Source organism: Sus scrofa, chromosome 4 (assembly GCF_054392235.1).
Source record: "Sus scrofa isolate SSC_HxYL_T2T_F1_AM1 chromosome 4, Sscrofa_HxYL_maternal_Yorkshire_Landrace_v2.0, whole genome shotgun sequence".
NCBI lineage: Eukaryota > Metazoa > Chordata > Mammalia > Artiodactyla > Suidae > Sus > Sus scrofa.
The window spans coordinates 4,006,125-4,027,641 of NC_139386.1; the positions used below are offsets into that span (position 1 = coordinate 4,006,125).

The 21,517-nt window shown below is 49.6% G+C and overlaps 2 long non-coding RNA genes across 6 annotated transcripts in view; both read right to left on the reverse strand.

Annotated features, from left to right (window-relative positions):
* LOC102165464 (uncharacterized) overlaps positions 1 to 21,517 on the reverse strand; it is a 186,482-nt gene that overhangs the window by 76,224 nt on the left and 88,741 nt on the right. The gene's annotated exons all lie outside the window — the stretch shown is intronic.
* Positions 4,895 to 10,343, reverse strand: LOC146403649 (uncharacterized). Its single transcript, XR_014843327.1, has 2 exons — positions 6,271 to 10,343; positions 4,895 to 5,771 (listed from the first exon to the last, which is right to left on the reverse strand). It is a non-coding gene; the product is annotated as an uncharacterized LOC146403649 (long non-coding RNA).

The following is a 21,517-nucleotide window of genomic DNA, read 5'->3' on the forward strand; positions in this document are numbered from 1 at the left end:
AAGCCGGCCTCCTCAAGATAAGGGTTCCCTTCATCCTCCCCCATTCACCACGCCGGGATTCGCCGCCCTCTGTCTGCTCACATCCCCGCAACTGTTCTGTGCGTCAAAGGGGTGAAAGGTTTGGGGACTGACAGCTTTTTCAGGTCTTCCTTTTCCTCTGAAAGCTCATGTCTGTGTAAAGGCATTATTACATCTATGTGCCTTCATCCTCTTTACTGTCTCAGGTTCTTGGAATTAAACGACATACGAGGTTGGAAGGGGGTTCCCCTCCCCCACACCGGGGACACAGGCGTGCCTGCATTTCTCATGTGCTGGCAGTTGTCCCATTCCCATGAGCTTTGTCAGCACGCACTTGAACGTGGTGGGGAAGACGGACAAGCAAGCACACAGACCCCACACACGGGACATTCGTGTAAGAGGTGTTCGGATCAGGACGCGCCGGGTTCAGAAACACGGGCAAATGCAGGGTGTACAGTTTGCACAGAGGTACCCAATTCGGCCTGCCAGTTCCCTCTACTGATGGAGTCAAAGGCTCGGCTGGCAGACTCGTCGGACCTACGCCAGTGGAAGCCATCAGGACCGTCACTCACTGGGCTCTGGTCTGAGGCTCAGAAGAGGCGTGTTCAAGACCACACAGCCAGCAAGAGGCAGAGCCAGGACGGAGCGCTCCAATTCTGTCAGTTTCTCTTTTCTGTAAAATAGGACCTCTTCACAAAATTGCTACAGGGATTAAATAATGCATGCGCATTGCTAGTTTAGGAGCTAGCACCTCTGGCAGGGTGCTCAAGGCACAGGAAATCATTAATTACCTGATGAATACACAGAGCTTCCCATCAATCACAGGAATCTTATAACCCAGCTTCCTTGCTGTACAAGGGAGGGGAACAGAGGCCCAGCACCTGGGGGTCACTCTGGTGGGGTCAGGGATTGACCAAACTAGGGCTCGCACTCAGGTCTCCTGACTCCTGGCCAAGACACCGGCATTTGAATGGGTGGAGTCAAGACAAGGCCAGTTGACATAACTGCTTTGAACCTCTGAGGGCATCGCAGCTCATCTTCTCCCCTTCCTCCATGTCCTCCTCATGTCAACCCATGCTTGAAAAAAGAATGATCAGCCCTGCTGTTAACTCTAAAACCTTCCTCAGTACTCAGTGGACTCAAAGTGTCCCTTTGAAATCATTCATGGATTTTAGCACGTTTCGTTGCAGGATAATTAGCTAAAGGTTCTGAACTTCACCTAAGATAATTGCACATAAAAATTACGTGTGCCTGTAAAAGACGATGCCAGCACATTGACCAGGAAAACCTGAAAGCAGACATTCGTAAGTATTCTGGAATTCCTAAGTGATCCCGATTTTCAGGAGAATAGCGTGATAAGAACCATTGTCAGCATGATGACAGGAACACATGGTGAGACACAGAGCCGTGCTGGAGCGCAAAGAATGATTTTCACCCAGACACCGCACCAAAGGTTAGAGGGTAGTTAGGAGGATGGAAGGGGACTCAGGAAAGGAGGAATCCAGCTCATCTAAGACACGTGAGACCAGAGGTTCATCACTGCTGCTCAGCATCACATAGCAGAGCTCAAGGGAAGGTCACTGCCTGACTCAGACGAGGCTCAGCACATCCTGAAAAGGAAGAGGCTGCTTCTGACTCTTTCTGGAAGCAGACAGTGTGCATGATACATACAGTCTGTACCTGCTAAAAAGGCTCAGCTCAGAATGAAGGACAGGAAGATGTTATCCTCCCAAACCCCCGCCCTCCCATCTGGCGGGGGGGGAATGATGCTCCTTCTCTCCTCCCAACCCCCGCCCTCCCATCTGGGGGGGATGAGGCTCCTTCTCTCCTCCCAACCCCCGCCCTCCCATCTGGGGGGGATGAGGCTCCTTCTCTCCTCCAAACCCCCTCCCTCCCATCTTGGGGTGCGCTCCTCTCCTAGGTTTCTGGTACTGTTTCTCTCACTATTTTAAAAATAGCTCTTAAACCTGAAGACTCCTGCCACATCTGTAAATTGCACCAGGATTACCATGTAGTCCACCCGCTGACAGGGGGAGGTGGCGGTAAAACCCAGCAGGAGCCAGGCGGCAACGCGACCCGACCTCTGGGGACTGCTGTGGCGTGTGTGCATCTTGCACACGTGTGTTTAAGCGTCCCGCCACTGTCCCTCACTTGTTTCACATCTCACTCCTACTCTCTAGGAAACAGTGAATCAATGCATCGAAAAGAATGTAGGGTAAGTGAGGCTTATTTTTCCGGGAGAATCATTAAAATAAGTAGTATTAGAAAGGCCCCTGTTAACTCCTTCAGAGAGAAGGAACAAATTTAAAGGCCACAGAATATAGAAAGAGCAGATTCCTCAGAGCTCATCTATCCAAATGCCATCCATTTTCACAGGTGAGAGGCTGAGGCTAGAAAATCCAGGCAACTGACCAGTGGGTGACCTTACAGCCCCGGGCAGGTCATCATCACCCAGAGGACGTAGGAAGCAAGGATTCAAATACTGGGGTGCTCGTCCCCAATTTGGTGCAGTGTTGAGATTACCTCTGCAGGTAGGTATATTTTCAGTGATTAGGTATTTCCCAGATAACGAAAGTATTCAAGAAAAGTATTCTCAACTCCAAACTTACTAGCAACAGGACCTTTGGTCGCTTACTTTTTTTAAAAAAAAAAAAAAAAAAAGAGTTCCAGCATCTCCACCTCACTGGAAAGTTTCCTCTTAGCTTTTCTGCACCTCAGTTTCCTCACCTCTGAAATGGAGCCACAGAACCTTTCACTTCAAATCAAGGGCGTTCAGCATGCGTCAGCCACTCCTCTCTCCCATCGGGCGGGCAGAGAGGTGACATTGCTGCCCAATGACTAAGGCACAACAGGCCCAGACGATGTGGCACCTTCCTGCCAACGAGAGGGTTCTCCACCTCCAGCACGAGTCAGTCACCCCAGGGAGACGTAAACGTGCAGGCCCTCCCAGCTCCCTGGGACAGGCTAGGTAGCCTGTGAGTGTTTCCTGAGAGGGCCCCACCATCATATGCAGGGATCCTCGGGCTTTTGAGGGGGGTCGGTCTGGGGCTCAACGGGCCCTGTGACCCCAACATCTTTGAGGGTACCCTCCACCTACGCCACATTCCACAGGAGACTGCCAGGGATGAAGCCCTTTCCATGCTTTCCATTGCGCTAGCTCCTATTCCACTGAGCATTTGGCCAGTTCCTGGGTCCATCCGATTATGCGCTTGGGAAGTGGAGCAATGACCAACAGATGGGGGGTGGACCAGTCAGTGCTGCTCCTGGTCAGAGCAGGGATAGAGCTCTATTCACCACCTGGCCTCCGGAAGTCCTCTCTCAGGGGGGCTTCGGGACCCTTGGAATGTCAGCTCACAGGTATATCCAAAATCCCTAGAAATGAGCATGTCTCTTCCTACCGTCCAGTTTGAGAAAGTGCTCAGGGTGTTTGAGGAAGAACCGGAAGATCACTGGAGGTGGCTTCCGACTTTAGCCTCCCCCAGATGATGGGCTTTGCCAGGTCTGTTCTGAAGGTGAGCTTATTTCTCCCTCAATAGACGTGTTTGGAAAATCGAGGGATCAAAACTTCCTCTTAGCCTTCTGCTCATTCTCCCTTCTCTGAATGCATGTACGTTTGCATTCATATGTATTTTCACACACATACACACAGTTATCTGTTGGCTGCCCATCTGGTGTTACTTAAACACCGTCCTTTTGGCAGCTGCCTCTATTCATCTTGCCCTAATGAACTCTGTGGCTCATTGGATTCCTGTGAGTAAAGGCCCCTGGTTGCCACCGTGGTCTTGCCACCTGGTCAACAGTTCTATAAGCCTTTCCATGGCCTGTGCTTTTGGCTCATGGACACCAGACCCCAGAGTCCCCTGACACCACCCTCCTCTGAGAATGGACCACACGACGCAGTGCCAGGGCTGTCCACGAGCTCACTAAACTGAAAACTTTTCTGGGGGCTCCAGAAGCGGGCTTTGCAGTCTTACAGCAGCAGATCCTTCCTAGTACTGCTTCTTGCCCAAGCCGTTTGATCGCTTCCCGAAGACAGAGTTCTAGCATCTCTACCTCACTGGAAAGTTTCCCCATAGCTTTCACAACCCCTCCTAGCATGCAGGACGCTCTCCAGAGACCATTGCCAAGGGGTTAAATCCCAAGCCACAAGGAAGCCATCTTCACCACAGACTCTGCAGCCAAGTCATGCTTCTCCCACACACTCAGCACTAACAGTCTTTCTCCCCCCATTAAAGCAGAGCCACGGCACACAGTGTGAATTTCACACATCCTGGCAGAATACTTGCAGGAGCAAAGATCCTCTGATCCCTCCCATAGCAAGGTGGGACATTTCCTAATTCATCCACCTGGAGGGTCAGCATTCAATTAAATCCCCAGAGATGAGGTGCCTTTCCAAAATTCCCAAGGATGCTCTGTAGTCCTGCATTCAGTGGGAACCCAAGCTACCTTCCCACTTAAGCCCGAGGCTTGCTTCCAGACCCAGACTTGGATCATTCTGACCTGAGATCTGAACCGTGGCTGTGTTGTTTAGAGCCCGTTTTGGGAACCTTATGCTGGTTTCCTCTGAAATCTCCCTCGTGACACATGGGACATTACTTAGAAATGGCACGTGTGTATTAAAGGCTGGGAGAGCGACGAGTGTGCCCTAGTTCGGTGTGGCTCCCATCAGGAGAGGGCAACCGAAGAATCGAGAAAGCCCGTGGTATCAAGAATCAGCAGGGACAGACCTCCAAGTCCCCCATACCTCCCAGTGTAGACGATAATGAGACCCTGAACTAAGAATAGTTCTTCGCGGCCACAAGAACTCTCCTTGGTTCTGAAGGAGACCTACAGGCTAGAACGTCACTACAGGATAAAATTCAGTGCATGAATACCATTTCATGAACATAATGCCTTTAATTGTACAAGGGAACTTTATTGCCAAACATTTACCAGAATACCTAAAGGAACCTTGATATAAAGGTGACCCATCTATCGAACTGCCTAAGAGTCCTGAGCAATATATATTTATCTTCAAACCCACAGCACCTGTCACATGAGAATTCAACATAGGATAATGGATTAGCGGCCCCATTGTGTGAAAATGAATTCCCAGAAAGCACTGTAGTGAATCCTAATCAAAGTGTGGGCTCTTAAAAGAACATGGACAGAGGAAAGGCCTTAGGGTTGGGAACCTGAGGCTCCACGTCCAAGGCCCATATTGCTAGCTCAGTACTTGATCTTTAGGATCACCCTCCCTGACTTTTGCAAGCTGTTACTATTACTGAAAACGGCTATGCCACACTGTTGCGAGAACTGCATCTAATACAAGCACACTGCCACCTACTGTCACGATCCACTGCCAAGTGCCCTGGAGCATCTATCTCAGTCTCTCCCAGAGTAGGAGCTCCTTAAATATCTGTTGGACGGAACTGTGACGCTGGCATCAGCGACTTCAGTGAGAATGAAAGATTCTGATCTTCTATTTGGCAAACCTAGGGGGAAGAAAAATCAGGCATCCTCTTAACGGAAGCTCTGCAGCAGAGCGCAGGATGATTCCAGAAGAGAGCGCCGCCTGCATCCCTCACTCTGTCCCCAACCTGAAACACTCCATTATAGGCAAAGGAGCTCTAGTGATTTCATCACATGGCTGAGCATAATAAAGAGGGGCCGCCTGTGTGATCCACTTAAGACGTCTGATGTTAGAGGAAGCTTGATGATGATGCAAACCCTTCCAACACTGTGTGTCCTGAACTCATGAGAATTCATCCTTCCTGGGGGTGGGGGGAGAAAAGCTTGCATTACCACATGACAGGTGTTATTTAAAGGTGGAAAAGAATGAAGTTCAGTTCCTCCCCCGGACCCCATGGTCTCCAAAATAGAATTAGAATGGTTTTAATGTACCATGGCTAGTATTTGACTTGTTAGACTGAATTAAATAAAAATGCCATTTCCTCCTCTAAATACCTCCCCCTTTCCTTCAGAGGATTGCCATTCTATAAACCAGGTAGTCTGGGTTCTTTCCCTTATTCAGGGGTTTAATCAATCCTAACAATTCCCTGTAAAGACTGCCTTATTCCCATTATAAGACATGGAAACTGAGGCTCAAACTCTTCTAGGCTAACACAGGTAGTAAGTGATTCTCTGCGGCTGACCCTTAAGTCAGAACTCTTTCCAATATCTGTTCCAAGGACACATTAACTGAGTGCCTTGTGTGGCTGTCCCTCTAGCTGCTTTGAGGTTTGCCAAGAACACTCTATACCCAATACCCACCTTGTGATAAATGCAGGTACCCAGCAACTGATGGACCGAGAACCTGCTCGTGGCTCTTGGAGAGGTTGGATAAAGTGCTGTGAGTGCTCAGCCGGCAAGACCTTGCCAGCCAAGGGGGCAGAGTATAGGACTGGGAAGGGGCTAAAGAGATGGTAGAACCAACCATGCAGAGGACAGAGCCCATTAGGACTTAGTGGAGAGGAGATGTTGGAGACCACTGAACTGCTGAATGCTGCAGAAGGCAAACTTGGTGTCACAATAAGCCAAGGAATGCTTGTGATGGCAGAGCCAGATAAGCATATCTGCTGTGCAGAGTTCTAAGGTACAGGCTGTCCTTCAAAGACAAGACAAGGGAGCTACGCATTAACCATGCTATCCTATAAGCAGCTGTCCCAGGGGTATGCACCAGTAACTTCCTTGCTAGTAGTTTCCTTTGTTATTCACTAGGAGATAGCTTTGTCATTGCCTACGCCTGCTTTTGCTCACTAACCTACATCCATCACCTTCCTTAATAAAGTCATGTGGACTAAAACCTAGGCACTTTTCCTGTGGAATGGAGAGCCTCCTGATCCTCCACTTTCTAAAACAAAAAAGTCTTGTGTGTTTTGTTACACCACACCGTCCCTTTTTCAGCATCTCCCATTGCCCTGCAGTGCTGGACGCGGCAGACAAGGATCCTCAGAGGGAGAAGCTTCCCCACTGAGGGGTGCCCCTGCCTCTGCACATTCACCCTTGCTGGTCCAGCCTTGTCCGGACTCTCAGCCTGAAAGGCATCTCCTAACTAGAAGGGCATCAGACTGGGCATCAGGAGGCCTGAGTTCTGGGTCGAGCCCTGCCCGCCTCTCTAGGTTGACCCCAAGCAAGTCATTGTTGCCTTTTGCCTGTTTTCCATTCTCACCCTTTCCTCTCCCTATCACTTCCAACTAGTGGTGACACTCCTGGCAGAGCCAGAGTGGACACAAATGGAAGTCCGTGGGGGTTCAGAAGCTGCCACCCCGGCCTGTTTCAGGGACACCTGAGCCAGAAGTGACGTTTAAAAAGATGCCTCCCCCCCTCCTCCTCCTGGCCTGTCACTTCTTCCTCCTCAGCTTCAAACGGAAGCACCTCATCCGTTTATGAGGCCCTGGTGCCAGTGTGTGAAGTTCAGGACTATGGTGATTGGTTCACAGGAAACGGAACCAATCAGCAGAGACAAACAGGTGGGGACAGAAGGCAGATACTCCATCACGGACCCAGAACAGCCAACGCCGCTGCAGGCAAGTTAGCCATTTCAGTTCAAGTTGGTATTTATTTATCTGAATAGAGAAAAAGTTACCAAGGAGTCTAAAACCATCTCTGAGAGCTGAGGGGACAGTCATTCATCAGCCTGGCCTGTCGGGCACTGAGCTGACACATCCAGCGGGCACCAAAGTCACAGCATCTAGGACCAGTTTCTTTAAGGGACCATGAAAGTGTTCAAGTTTTATTAAACATGAAGAAAAATATTGAACACTAATAATGAATTCAGCCTGGATTATACTCTGCTGTGTACTGAATTCTAGAAACCTGGGTGCCTACCTTGGGCTGGAGAGTGACAGCACAGCCGGTCAAGGCAGTGACCTGGTCCTTTTCTGTACTGCCACCATGCTCTGGGCAAGCAGCCCTCACCTGGGAGGGTAACCTGCAGTTGGTGGTCTTCCCCTGTATACAACAGTTCCTTCGCGTAGTCTCCATAGTTTGTCCAAAACTCAGTATGCGAGTATTCAAAATTGATACCAAGAGACCCAACATGAAGGCACCCCTCAGACTGGCCATTTCTGAGGGACCTGACTGGTGTGTGCCACCCCCCCAGGTCACATCCTCTTGCAACAAGTAGAACCAGGTCTTCTGATTTTGAGCCTGTGCTCTGCTCGCAGACAACTGCTACTGGGTGATCAGCTGTCTCAAAAAGGAGTCAGCAGCTGGATATTCCATCCCTACACACATGATGTGTTCCTTTCGACAACGTATAAAGGTGTTTAAAATTTAAGTTCCCCAAAGGTGTACTTTTTATGTAGAACTTACCTATATGGCATAGAGCCAGGTAAGAGATAAGGACCCTCACACATCCGCGTGTGCCACACTCCACAAGCTGGTTTTTGCACCATCAACTCATTTACTCCTTAAGGGTACTAAGTGATCAGTACTGATGCAGTACTGATCCTCCCACTGGGCAGGAAACAGATTCAAGGAAGGAACGCAATCTCCCTGTTTCATCTACGATGCGGAAGTGCTGAGGTTAGAACTAGGCTCTGCTGGACCTAAAGCCTTTCTGCATCTATAGGATGCTGCCACCATGGGAATGGTTTCTTGCACACCCAGACTCTAGCTGGAAGGGGTCACAGCACTCAGATTCCCTGGAAGGTCACTGACAAGGCCGTGTGATGCACTAGGTCCACGCTGCTCTGAGTTCGGGCTCGCCCCCCTCTGTGCACTAACATGAGAGCTGACAGGACTGCTGGCTCAACAATGGGTCCCTCAGCCACCTGGGGGGGTCAGAGGTGTCTTGCCAGTGGTGCCCTCCGTTGAATGAGTTTTCAGCTCTTTTGCTCTCTTCCCCTGATCCAGATGGTATAAGAGCATCACCTGAAACGAAGAGTGGTGTTTTAAGGCACTTTGTGACGTGGTGCTGGGCTTTGTGGCAGAAGCTCTAGGTGTTCAAGTGCCCAGTTTCAGTCCTAACCAGATCATAATGCCGTTTGACTTTAAGGCACAAAGAACAGCGATCAAGGGAAAGACAGGCAGCCTCTGAGACCCTCTCACGTAAGCAGTCTGCATTTGCTCCCTGCTCTTGGCCACCTGAACTTCCCCAGGAGTGCAAAGCATTGCTGCTTTGAATTTATAGGCTTCCATTTTCTGGGTGCAGACAGGCTGCTTCTGAACCATCAACTCCATTTAGCATGCTGGAGGATCAGGCTGGGGTTATCAAAACAGACCCTCCTAAGTCACAAAATTTTAAACTGCTAACCTATGAAATGGTTAAATGAGAAGCAAATGCAAAGAATACATTCCTCAGCCTCAAAACACTTCTTTCTGCAAAGCCTGCTTTGATGAGCCCTTGCTTGGTCACCACAACCAACCATCAGAACCCAAGGAGACCAAACCAACACATTCCCCCATTACCATCGCCTCGATGGAGGGGTTATGGTGTGTGCCTGAGTGGATCTAAGCACGTGGCATGCTATTTAAGCCAGTCCACATACCGTACAAGTGCCACAGCCTCACGGATTAAGAGGAATTCCTTGCATCTGAGGTCAGGATGCCAGCATGGTCAGGTTCTAACAAGAGCATACCCTCGCCGTACCCTCTTCTGACACTGTCCCATCATGAGGCCCCGCCCCCAGGACCTCACCTAAACCTAGTCACCTCCCAAAGGCCCCACCCCCAGACAACATCACCTTGGAGGTTAGGGCTTCAACACTGAGTTTAGGGGGTAAGGAGACAGATATTCAGTCTCTAACATATGCATTACTTTCTCATTGAATCTTTATGGTAATCCTGCAAGATCAAGCCAGTTCCCATCACTACCACTTTACTGATGAAACGCAGACTTCAAAGTTTAGAGAATTATCTCGAGTCACACAGAGGCGGACCAGACTTTCAGACCCAGTTAATGGGACACCACGCCTGTGCTGTAGCACCCTACGGGAACCCAAAGGGGCCAAAATCCCATCCGTCCTTTCTTCGTCCACCCCCTTGACCAGACATTTTCATTGCCGTCTATTTGTATCATTTTGGATTCTTACAGGTGACAAAGCATTTTCCCCCTTCGGGTCTGCTTTTAGATGATGAAGAATTCAGCCTCAGCAAGATTAAGAGGGTTTCCCCCTTCTCATCTCAGCAAAATGTTGAAGTTGGACACTTTACTCATGTTATAGCAAAGGAGAGAAACCCCTTAGGTTTCTGCAAAACTCTATAGCCAGATAAATGTTTACTCAGAACTTTGAGGATTACGGCACCGAATGCTCTTTTCGTTCACATTTCCAGGAAGAGAATCTTTTAAATGCAACTCGGATCAGGACTTGAGGGCAGACCGAGGAATTCACTCGCCACCATTTTCTGAGCATCTCCAATGTGCCAGGCGTGGGTGGAATCCTCGCAGAAATTGAGTCCTACCCTTGGGCACCTAGAGGATAAGGATGGATGTTGACCAGGTCCTAACCTCTATCTAGTCAGTGCACGAGTCAACACCAATCACATGGCCAGAATCTTTCACAGGCTATGTGGCGACTTCCACCAGTTGCCCCCCCCCCCCCCCCGCCAGGTTGCATCTCTTACACAGCACAACTGTGGTGACAGGCTCAAACTGGCCACAAGTCAGAGCAGGCTTTAATACTCTATCAACGTGGCTGCATAAGAGCATCATGACAGAACAGAAAATGCATTCATGGCAAATCAAAACTACAATGAGGGATCACTGAACACTGGTTCGAATGGCTACCGTTAATAAGCCTCTACATAATTGCTGGAGAGGGATGGAGAAAAGAACCGCCCCCTACACCGCTGGGGGGAATAAATTGGTACAGCCACCGTGGAGAACAGTACACGAGTTCCTCAAGAACCGAAGTACAGAGCTACCACATGATTCAGCAGTCCCAGTCCTGGGCATATGTCCAGACAAAACTATAACTCAAAAAGATACATGCATCTGTATGTTCACTGCAGCACTATTCACAATAGCCAAGACATGGAAACTGAAGTATCCATTCACAGATGAACCAATTAAGATGTGGTACTACATACAATGTAATACTACTCAGCCATAAAAACAAAAATAATGCCATTAGCAGCAACATGGATACAGTCAAGAGATCACACTAAGAAAGGACAGATACCATACAGTATCACATATGCGGAATCCAAAACAGGGCACAAATGAACTTAACAGACTCACAGAGAAAAGATCTGTGGTTGCCAAGGGGGAGCAGTGAGGGAGTGGGATGGATGGGGAGTTTGGGGTCAGTAGATGCCAACTCTTCCATTTAGAATGGATGATGAGGCCCTACTGTACAGCACGGGGAACTCTGTCCAGTCTCCTGGGATAGACCATGATGGAAAATATGAAAAATGTATATATATGTATGACTGGTCACTTTGCTATGAAGTGGATAGAAATTAAATCAACTATAAAGAAAACATCTACAATGTCTTCACCTCGTTGGGGACCCAGGAACTCTCCAAGGGTGGCTTCCTTTGCCCTCTCACGTGCCTGGGGCCCCGTACTGCAGGAGGTGGACACCAAGCCCCACCCTGAGCTGAACCTGCAGCTTGGAGCAGCAGCATCATGGCAAGTCGAGTCCAAGCTGTTTTCCCAAGCAAGTCTCAGCCAAGCCAGACCTGAGGAGGAGGGTCTTTCCCAGACTTTATACGGAGGAAATCCCAGCACTGGAGGCTCATGTCTGCACAAACCTGTCCTGGACAGCGGGCAGGCACCACTTCTGTGTCTTTCTGTGCATATGAGGACTTAGTCCAAAATGTTCCGATTCAGCAAAGGTTGCCAAGTGCTACCCCTCTGCCACTCATGCCCAATGGTGAGCAGGTGGTGCACATTTCAGCTTAGACAGCTGTACCTCATTCATCCCATCCCCCCGAGAGCTTCCTTCTCCAAGCTTCTGTGTTCCCTCATCCCAGTCCCTACATGGTCAGAAAAGATCAGGGAGAGCTGGCCCCACACAAGCCCTGGGGCACGTCAGCCTGAGTCAGCCCCAAAAAGAAAGTGCCGGATTCAACAGTCCACTCTTAAAGCAGCCGCAGTGGACAAACATCCGATCATCTGTCTAGGGACAGTAGTATGGCTGCTTTCAGACTCTGCGGTGACCTCTTTAGGGAGACTCTCCCTCACTCTCAAGGGTCTCAGTTGCAGAGAAAACATTCTATGGACTGTGCTGGGGGCCTGCAGTTCCCATGAGCCTGGGTTTGTACAAGACTGACTGAAAACACCTTGTTGATGTCTCTGCACTTCAGTCCTGCTGCTGCTTACAGTTCTGTTCAGCTCACCTGTCCCTGATCTGGCTGCTTAGCATGGAGATCTCAAGTCAGGCCTGGCTGCCTTCTCTGGACCACTTAGGAGGCTGCAACTGGCCATAGTGACTGTCAGGGAAATGGAAACACCTGCTACTGAGCAGACTTCTGTAGTCATGGATCCCCAAGCTCCATCCTCAACTGCTCCGGGCCTAAGAAATTAACAAAATTCACCCCATCAGAGCACATAACCAACGGACGACCCACCCGGGTCCCTTCTTCTGGGAAACTAGACCTTGTTAAACTCGATTCCTGTCCCCCCATCCTGTCCCTTTTATTATATGATGGAAGAGGACCAAGGTGAGAACAAATCATTTCCTGAATCTTGCAAAGAAACACGGGACTCACATGAATAAAACATTCTAGTCAACATTAATAGCTTTTGAAAATGAAGCCAGGAGCAGAAGCTCAGAGGCTGCTCCATAGGGCAAGTTCTATAACTCAGAAGTCCAAGAAGCTAAGAAAAATGCATCATTTCAAGGGGCATCATTAATGCATCGCCTGTGCTCAGCTGCAGCGCCTGCTGTCCTGACTGTACGCACGGAACACTCCATGCAGGTAGGAGTGGGGGGCTGTGACCTCCTCATGCACACTGCAAGGTGCCCTAGAGCCTGTAGGACTGGCTGCACCTGGCAGTGGACAAGGACCTGGGTGACCCTCCCATTACAGTGCCAGAATAGAAACTCCACAGGTTATGCCAGAGGTCCAGCGCGGCAAGGAAAACCTCAGCTGAGGCACCTGCCAGCTGGTGTCATGGGCGTCATAAGGCCTGTGTCCAACACGCCCATTCTCCGGGGCAGGGGGGGGAGTCCGCAATGCCAGGGAAAGACTAAGGAGGGAGAGTCCACTTGGCTTTTGGCAGCCGGAACCTCAAGTGCTCTCCTGCCCACACAGCTCAAATTCTAAGTCTATAACAGATCTGTGGCTTTTATGACCCAGTGGAAGCTAAATGTCCATGAGGAAAGGGGAGAAATTCCAGGCCCACCTTCTCAGCCCCTATTTCCATAACTCCAGTCTTCATCTTTTGAAGGAAGTTTAATCACGATCACCCTGAGAACATTCGACTTTCAGAGCAAGAGCACAAGTACTCATTCACTCAGGGCACAAGCTGGTACCCAGCCTCCCGAGTCCATGAAGTCAAAGTAGCCAGTCTGCATCTAGATACGGACAGGCCTTCCTGCCCACACTTGTCTCACACTCAGACATCCTCAAGCAGCTGATGAAGGTCAAAGGCACGCTGTGTGGATGGCAGCAGAGGAGGGAATGAGTGAGTCATGGCCAGACTCATGAGAGCCAGGAAAGGGAGGAGGGAGAGCCTATACAACTTAAGATGAAAAATTCACTCTAAGTGCCCAGGAGGGATCTGATATAGAAAAGGATTTTTCTATAAAGGAACACAAAACCCAACATCCTAGGATCAGAGACTATACATTTCTAGGTTTTTTTTTTTGGTCTTTCTGCCATTTCTTGGGCTGCTCCCGCGGCATATGGAGGTTCCCAGGCTAGGGGTCAAATTGGAGCTGTTGCCACTGGCCTACACCAGAGCCACAGCAACACAGGATCCGAGCCGCATCTGCAACCCACACCACAGCTCACGACAATGCCAGATCCTTAACCCACTGAGCAAGGCCAGGGATCGAACCCGAAACCTCATGGTTCCTCGTCGGATTCGTTCACCACTGAGCCACAACGGGAACTCCTACATTTCTAGATTTTTATATTGCCTTCCGGTCTCCCCACCTGCATGCGTACATATAACCTTGGCTCTACGCCCATGTCCTCAGGACCAGTGAGCTTTCTCCTTGGCCTTACACACTTAACACAAGTCTCCAGCCTCAGGTGACCCTGGATCCAGCCCCCACTGGAGCCGGATGAGGTGCCGCCAGCCTCACATCCAATCTGGCTCTTAACAGGAACCGCATATCCCAGTCCAAAGAGGAGATAAGACACCCAGCTGATACGTCAGCATCTAATAGGATGCCCCCCTCTACACTCGTTTTTAGGGGGTCTGGGGGAGCACAGCCTGTTTTAGGGCATCAAGTTTCTTCCAGAAAGCCTCACCAAGTGCTGAGGTCCGTTTCTAATTGCCACTTTGCACTCATGGACATCACTGGGCATGGGTGGGATAATAGCCAGCTTGGTCCTAGGTATTGGTACCTTCTGGGGGAAGGTTCTCTGTGGACATAGACCCTTTCGGAGCGGCCATTGGTTCTGGGAGATGCTTGGATGTCAGCTTTGTCTTGCTGCCTTGAGCAGAGCAACTTGTGTCTGAAAGTGGCAACTAGTCTGTAGGCCCAGAAACTCCCCTGGTCATGGAAGAGCAGGATCAATATTCAGGCCAAGGGGGCAGAGTGAGGTCCAAAGACAAGCGAGCCATGGGTATAGATGAGACTTTCTCAGAGTTTTGAAGTAAGTACCTCCAAGCCGCTCTTCACGCTCTGAGCCCTGACTGCCATGCTTTGGTTAGTGCCAGCCCTAAATTCAACACCATCTCTGTAAAGATTCCAGCTCAACCTCCTCAAATTTCCCAACTCCTTGGATGTACCCCCACTGGTAATTTGGGAGATCCATGCTGGCTCTGGATCCAGCATGTTGACTTTATCTTGGGGACATTCACCATTGGCAGGAGTCAAGGACCCACGAGCAGGCAGGTTCTTCTGTCCTCTGACTGGACACCTCAGTCCTTCTCGTGAACACACTATTCCCTACCCTAATAATCTCTTGTATTAAACCATGGCTTACAACAATGTGTTGGTTGTTTTGGCTGTACAGCTTCAGATTCTTTTCCATTACAGGTTGTTAAAAGATACCGAATAGGGTGCCATATGCTATATAGTTTAAGTGTTAAGGAGTCGGTGATGGAAGAGACCTCTGCCTCTCCAGCCACGTTACTCTGGACTTGCCACCACTGCTTTCTTAAAACCAGGCCATCCTTAGCTGACTGCTGATCCCTGTCCTGTCTCTCTCACCTGTGCCTTTCCATGGACGAGGTTAAAGTGGCTGATCCTCCAAGTCCCTCATTGTGCTTCTCCAGTGTTACGTAGCATTTTGGCCCACAGGCCGCCTACACCCTTTTCCTTGGGCAACCTGGTTTTTGCAGAGGCACTGCCCCAACCAGAGGCTACTGAGGGCCCTGAAGTCCTAAGGGTAAAGAATGCAAGGAAAGAAAACCGCGGTGCTCAGGAAGGCCAGTCCCACGGTCCCAAAAAACTGTCACCCATGCTGCCCGCGAGGCACTGCATTCTTTCCGACTTTTGGTAGGTACAGCTTACACTCACTTCGGACAGATCAGCTTTCCTCTCTACACACCCATTTATCATGTAGCTATTCCTAGCATTCTCCAGCTCTGTGCCTGCAGGAATGGGGGACCTGCCACCTACGGATTTCATGTGCACTGGGCCCCAGGGCAAAGCAGAGACTCCACAGGAGTCTGGGACAGACCACCTGAGTTCTTAGAGGATCTCCTGGGAAAATAGGAGGTGACTGTGGCTCCTGTGGGGGAAGGATGCTGGAGGCAACAATCTTGGGAATAATCAGTGTGTGCTCCTCTAGAGGTGGCCCTTCTGGAAAAGTCTGGCCCCTGTCATCAGGGCTCAGAAGCCCCAGACCAAACATCAGCACGCAGACTGCCTAAAATCCCCCCAGGCACACAGCTGCCTCTAATCTTACCCAGACCCAAAGCCCCAGCCAGAGGGATAAGAATCAGCTCCGCCCACCAGTGAGCAGGCACCAGTCCCTCCCAGCGGGAAGCAAGGCCCACACCAATTTCAGCCACAAGGTGGAGGGGGACGTCAGAAGCAAGAGAGGCTGTAACTATTGTCGGAGAAAAGGAGACCACACCAAAAATATATATAAAATGAAAAGGCAGAGAATGACTCATAAGGAAGAAAAAGCCCCAGAAAAACAGTTAAGTGATCTGGAGATAATCGACCTCCATGAAAAAGGCTTTAGACTGACGATAGTCAAGATGACTCAAGATCTTGGAAATAACTGGAAGCAAAGATGCACAAGATTTAAGGATTTAGGAACTGGGGGCGGGGCACATTCTAGAGTTTGCCAGTAGCCTTGTTGGGAGGTCGTTACCAGACCTTAAGATTCCTGGATCCACACCCCTTCTCGCTTCACTTTTTGAAGTGAGACAGTGATTTAGTGGGTTACTTACTGAAAGAGCCAGTAACAAAGCCGAGAGAAGGTCCCTGACGACAGCCCATGCCACTTCATGGAGCATGATCTCCGAATGGTTAGACAGGGGCTGGGCTGTGACTTCCTAAACCAGTTTTCTGATCCAGGCTTGTCTGGCCACACATAAGTAGACACAAGATCTCGGTATTTCCCATTCCCCGTTTAAAGTCCCCCAACCCCTGTTCTTCCTGACCAGCCTAGTTTGAACCACTCAAAGTCGGGGAATGACAACTGAAGGGAACTCCGTCAGTTTCCTGTTCATGATGGAGACTGGCCCACAGCCTGACTGAGAAATGGCATCACCTAGTCAGGGGCATGTGCCTGGGCTGCTGCTCATCATGTAGGTGGCCACAAAGAGGTCCAAGAGAGCCCAGAGTCCACTCCATCTGCTACATAGACATGTATGGCCAGAGATGTAGCCCAGACAGCCTTCCATCCTTAGGCGATAAGTCCAGGCCTGGAGCCATAAGCTCTCTGGAGGAACTTAAGTACAGACACCAGACTCTCACCCGTGCCACTGCACTTTCAGTGCTCACTATAATCCATCAGTTCAGAGACAAGGCATTGTGATAACCTGGAAGCTATTGTCAGGGTTCTTTCTTTAACCTTCCTGGAGACGCCAGTGCTGGTCCTGGCACATGGACACACTATGTGGAGCCCCAAACACAGAACCTTATGTGAGCAAGTAAAGGAACACTGAACACTCCTCACCTGGTCCCAACTAAGAGATGTAGCTAAGGCAGTGACTTGCACCACAGCTCAAGGGTCCATGAGGATGCAGAGAGGTGTCCTTGGCCTTCCAGGCAGGACCCATCTGTGACCACTCCTTGGCTGAATGGACAAAAGGATCAGAGGAAGTGGTTGGAGACAAAGGGCAGGGTCTTCCATAAACACTGGCATCCCTCTCGTCCGGTCTGATGAAGATGGAGCCACAGAGAAGATGCTCAAAACGTTTCTGAGGCAGCCTCCCACCAGTTCCTCCCACCAGCCGAGCCCAGCAGAAAGCTGGTCCCGCAACTGGAAGACAGGTTTCAAAGGTCAAGTTCCCCATGATTTAGGGCACAAAGGAAGCAAGAAATCGGTTGGAAGTCAACAGGACCCACGGCAACAATTTAGCGGGTCAGACTTAATTTCTACTACATCCAACTTGAGACATTTAATCACAAGCTTACAGTTCTATTTTGAGACAGAAAATTATCTCTACCTTCTTTGGGCTTAAGTTTACATCTGGATTTCAGATCAGAAGAGGCCAAACCAGCACTTAATCACGAGGATGAACTGGGAATCAGTCCTCCATGTGTAGAAGGTGAACAAAAACCATTGCAGAGGAAGAGAGGACTTAGTAAAATTAGTCATAATATGTCGAAGTTATAGTCGCTTAATCTTCCATGTTCCTCCCATGTTAACAATTCATGTCAAAAGTGACCAAAGGCATACTCCGAAAGGAAGTCAAATTCTAGGATAAAAACTGCAGTGGAAGGAATTGGCACATGGATGGCAGAGGAACTGGAAGGACAGAGCAATAGAAAGTGTCCCAAGTGACAAAATGCGAGAATGAGTTGTGGACACTAAGTGACCTAATACATGTTTAGGGAAGCACCTGGAGAGGGGATGAGGCAGCAAGGGATGGCCAAGACTCTTCTGTATTGCAAGCAACTAGAAATTAACAGCATCAAACCCAAGTAGTACAGAACATGGAAATAGATGAACTGAATCAGTAAGAGTTAGAAGCTTAGCACTCTGGATACCCAGCAGTTAGAAAACACCACTTTGGGTGTAGCAATTCCATGTCTCATGATCATCTGGCTCCGATTAATAGCCAATAAAAAAAAAAAAATCAAGCAAACATGGACAATCCTGCTTAGAGATGGCAAAGCAAGGACAGACACCCGTCAGCTCTGAGCATCACTGGCTTTAAGGAAGGTAAGCTTTCCGTCCAGGAAATGACTGTTTCCTTCAATCCTCACATAAGCTCCACACTGAGGTTTAGAATCACCCTTGGATAGGTCATCTGTAGCCTGGAGCACCTTGTTAGCCCCTTTAATTGAAGGCGATCCTGACAGGGAACCCTTTACCAGAAAGATGGCCACTTAACAAATCTCAAACCCCTTGCCACACAGCCCCCCTGGAAATAAGCCTCTGCCGTGAAGTGAGAACAGGATTTAATGGGTGACACAGCCTTCACCACTGTGTGCCTTTTGTTTCCCAGGATCCTGATCCAAGGACTCTTACTAACATGGCCTGCCACTGAGCCACCAGCCAGATATCCAGATCTTGCATTTCCTAGAGATAATTAAGCCTTGTCTGAAAAACACTGTCCAACTGTATCTCTGTTGGGCAGCTGTCCTCGTCGCCCCATGGCGAGCAGCTTTCTTCCAAGAACCTGGAGCATGAAGATACCCCCTTGTCCTCTTATGTACTCTCAATTTAGTAGTTCCTCTCTGCCGGATCCTTCATCTACTATGCGCGTTTCCTGTCTGGGAACGTGTTTGTGGACGAAGCTTCTGAATCGCCAACTTCAGAATTGGCTGTCAAGGGTGAGGAAGAAGGGGATCAAGGGAAATCTTCACAATCATTTAAGGAAGTCACTTAACTCTCTGGCCAAGCTTTCTAAGGAAGGTGCAAGGTCGCTAGGATCAGCCAGGTGTGAAGGGAACATGGAGGAATCCCAGAAGCTGTAGCCCATATCCTCCCACAGGATGGTTTTGGAAGATCTTGAACAGCTAGCCAAGCCAAAATAAAGTTGAAATAACAGCAAGCATCTGACTACACCCACCCACTCCAATTTAAAGAGTTGGCCAGACATCCTAAGAAATGTTTCCTTGGACAAAGTAGGTAGATGGTTAAATGTGGAAGCCCCAGGAGATTAATCTTTTTCCAACTATTTGAAAGCCTTGAAAGAGACAGTCTGGAATCTGGATGCGACACAGGGAGCAAGAGAAAAGCAGAGCCTGGTTCTGGTCAAAAACCACTTCTCTCTCAGCAGCTTCAAGGCAACTAGTCTGATCCTTCCAACTTCATTTTTGTTGGAGACACTAAAGGGTTCAAAGGCTACGTGGAGGTGCCCATAGAAAAAGGGGCGGGAAGATGGTCATTTTTATACAGAATAAAATGATTTCCACAGGCTCAAGAGGAGGTAGCCTTTAGCCAGGACAAGGCAGCTGCCTACCACGGCGAATCAGCAGTGTGACCCCACTTGGCTCACCACAGGGCTAGAGCTGCCTGGACCAGTTCTCAGACTCCGAGAACTCCTTCCCCGACACACTGTTCCGGGCAGGAGTCGGCTGGAGAATCTACTCTGCTGCCAGGAGGCTGGTGTGGCAGCAGAGTAGGCTGTATTGTATGGGGACCCGGCAGCAGGGCCAGAAATAAAGTCAGGTGACGAGACACGGCACACATGAAGGGAGGTCGGCTTCAGGAGCCGTCGGCCATCCCCCCATGACTTCCACGAGCATCCGGGTTCTCGCTCCCTCATCACGTGCCAACCTGGTGTGTACACCAATTCCTGACCATCCAGAGATCCTGAGCTTTGTAGCTGTAGGGTGGACCAGAGAGCTAGATGACAACAGTGCCCAATAAACTGGGTTACTGCCACCCAAGTTACTTTCGGCCCAATGGGCACATTCTCAATGGCCCCCAGAAGTTCCCAAATGCAATCCACCTCTAGGTGCATTAAATGGGAATTCGTTTCATCGTATACCCTTGACGTGCTTCTTTACATTCAAGGTCACATCCCCCAGTGCCCTGCAGATGTTTGTGGAATCACCCAAGTAAAATTTGCACTCCAATCCCTGCCACAACTTGTTTTTGAAATTCAACAGCAGCAGGACTCATCCTCAGGGTGGGATTCAGAGTTTAGTGCCGAGGTGCAGTGCTGGTGGGGCTGGGATGGAACTACCTTGTGTTGCAGCATCACCACTCCTAAGATGCAGGCGGGAAGGAGAGCGGGCCATGGTACAGGCTGGGGGTGCACCATCATACACCAAGGGCTTCCAGTAGCAAGACAGAAGGGCAGGTGTGTTGCAGGGTAACTCAAACATCGTCCCAGCCCCGGGGCTCCGTGCAGGGCAGGCTGAGGTCTCTGTTGGGCTCACATCACAGCTCAGCGTCTCCATCCGACCGACCCTGCTGCTCCCCCTTGCTTCATGCTGTCTTATGCCCCATACTTCACCTGGGTTCTGCTTCCTGACATAGTACTTCCCAAGAAAATATAAGGTCTAAATAGCTTAAGATAGCTTCAGGTCAGTGTCAGCCCTGGGTCAAAATTTTAAAAATCAATTGTTGCACTGGCTACTTGTGAGCCCCCAAAAGAGATGGCAGATTTTTTTTTCCTGTCTTTTTAGGCCACACCTGTGGCATATGGAAGTTCCCAGGCTAGGGGATGAATAGGAGCTGTAGCCACCAGCCTACACCACAACCATGCTGGATCCAAGCCACATCTGCGACCTACATACACCACAGCTCACGACCACCCTGGATCCTTAACCCACTGAGCGAAGCCAGGGATCAAAACCCGCATCCTATGGATACTAGTCAGGTTTGTTAACTGCTGAGCCATGACAGTGGGAACTCCTAGGATTCAAATGTTCTGATAGGACTGCAATGGCTTTTCCCTTTGGGTTTTGGTTGTTCAGAAGCAAGCGTCCCCTTGGTAACTTGGAAAGGTCACATATAGCTGCTTCAAGCTCTCAATATCCCACATGGCCCCAGAAAAGTTGGTCTCACCATGGGAAGTTTATCTCTGCTTCATAATCCTATGAGCCATAATCTCCATGTTAGCTGTCAACTGTCAGGCTGTCTTGCCCCCGATGGCAGGCCACCTGGCCTGCTCAAGCTCACCCATGCTGAGGCCAGGACGGTTCTAGCTTCTGCTCTCAGTCTTTCTGCGTCACCGTCTCTGCTCCTGACCTGGGATTAAGTGCAGCCACCCTCCCCAACATCCTCAGCGCTCTACCTTATGATCTATGGGTTTCATAGGACCTAGAACCTTCTCCTGAACTTTTGTTTGGAAAAGTCTGCATCTGAG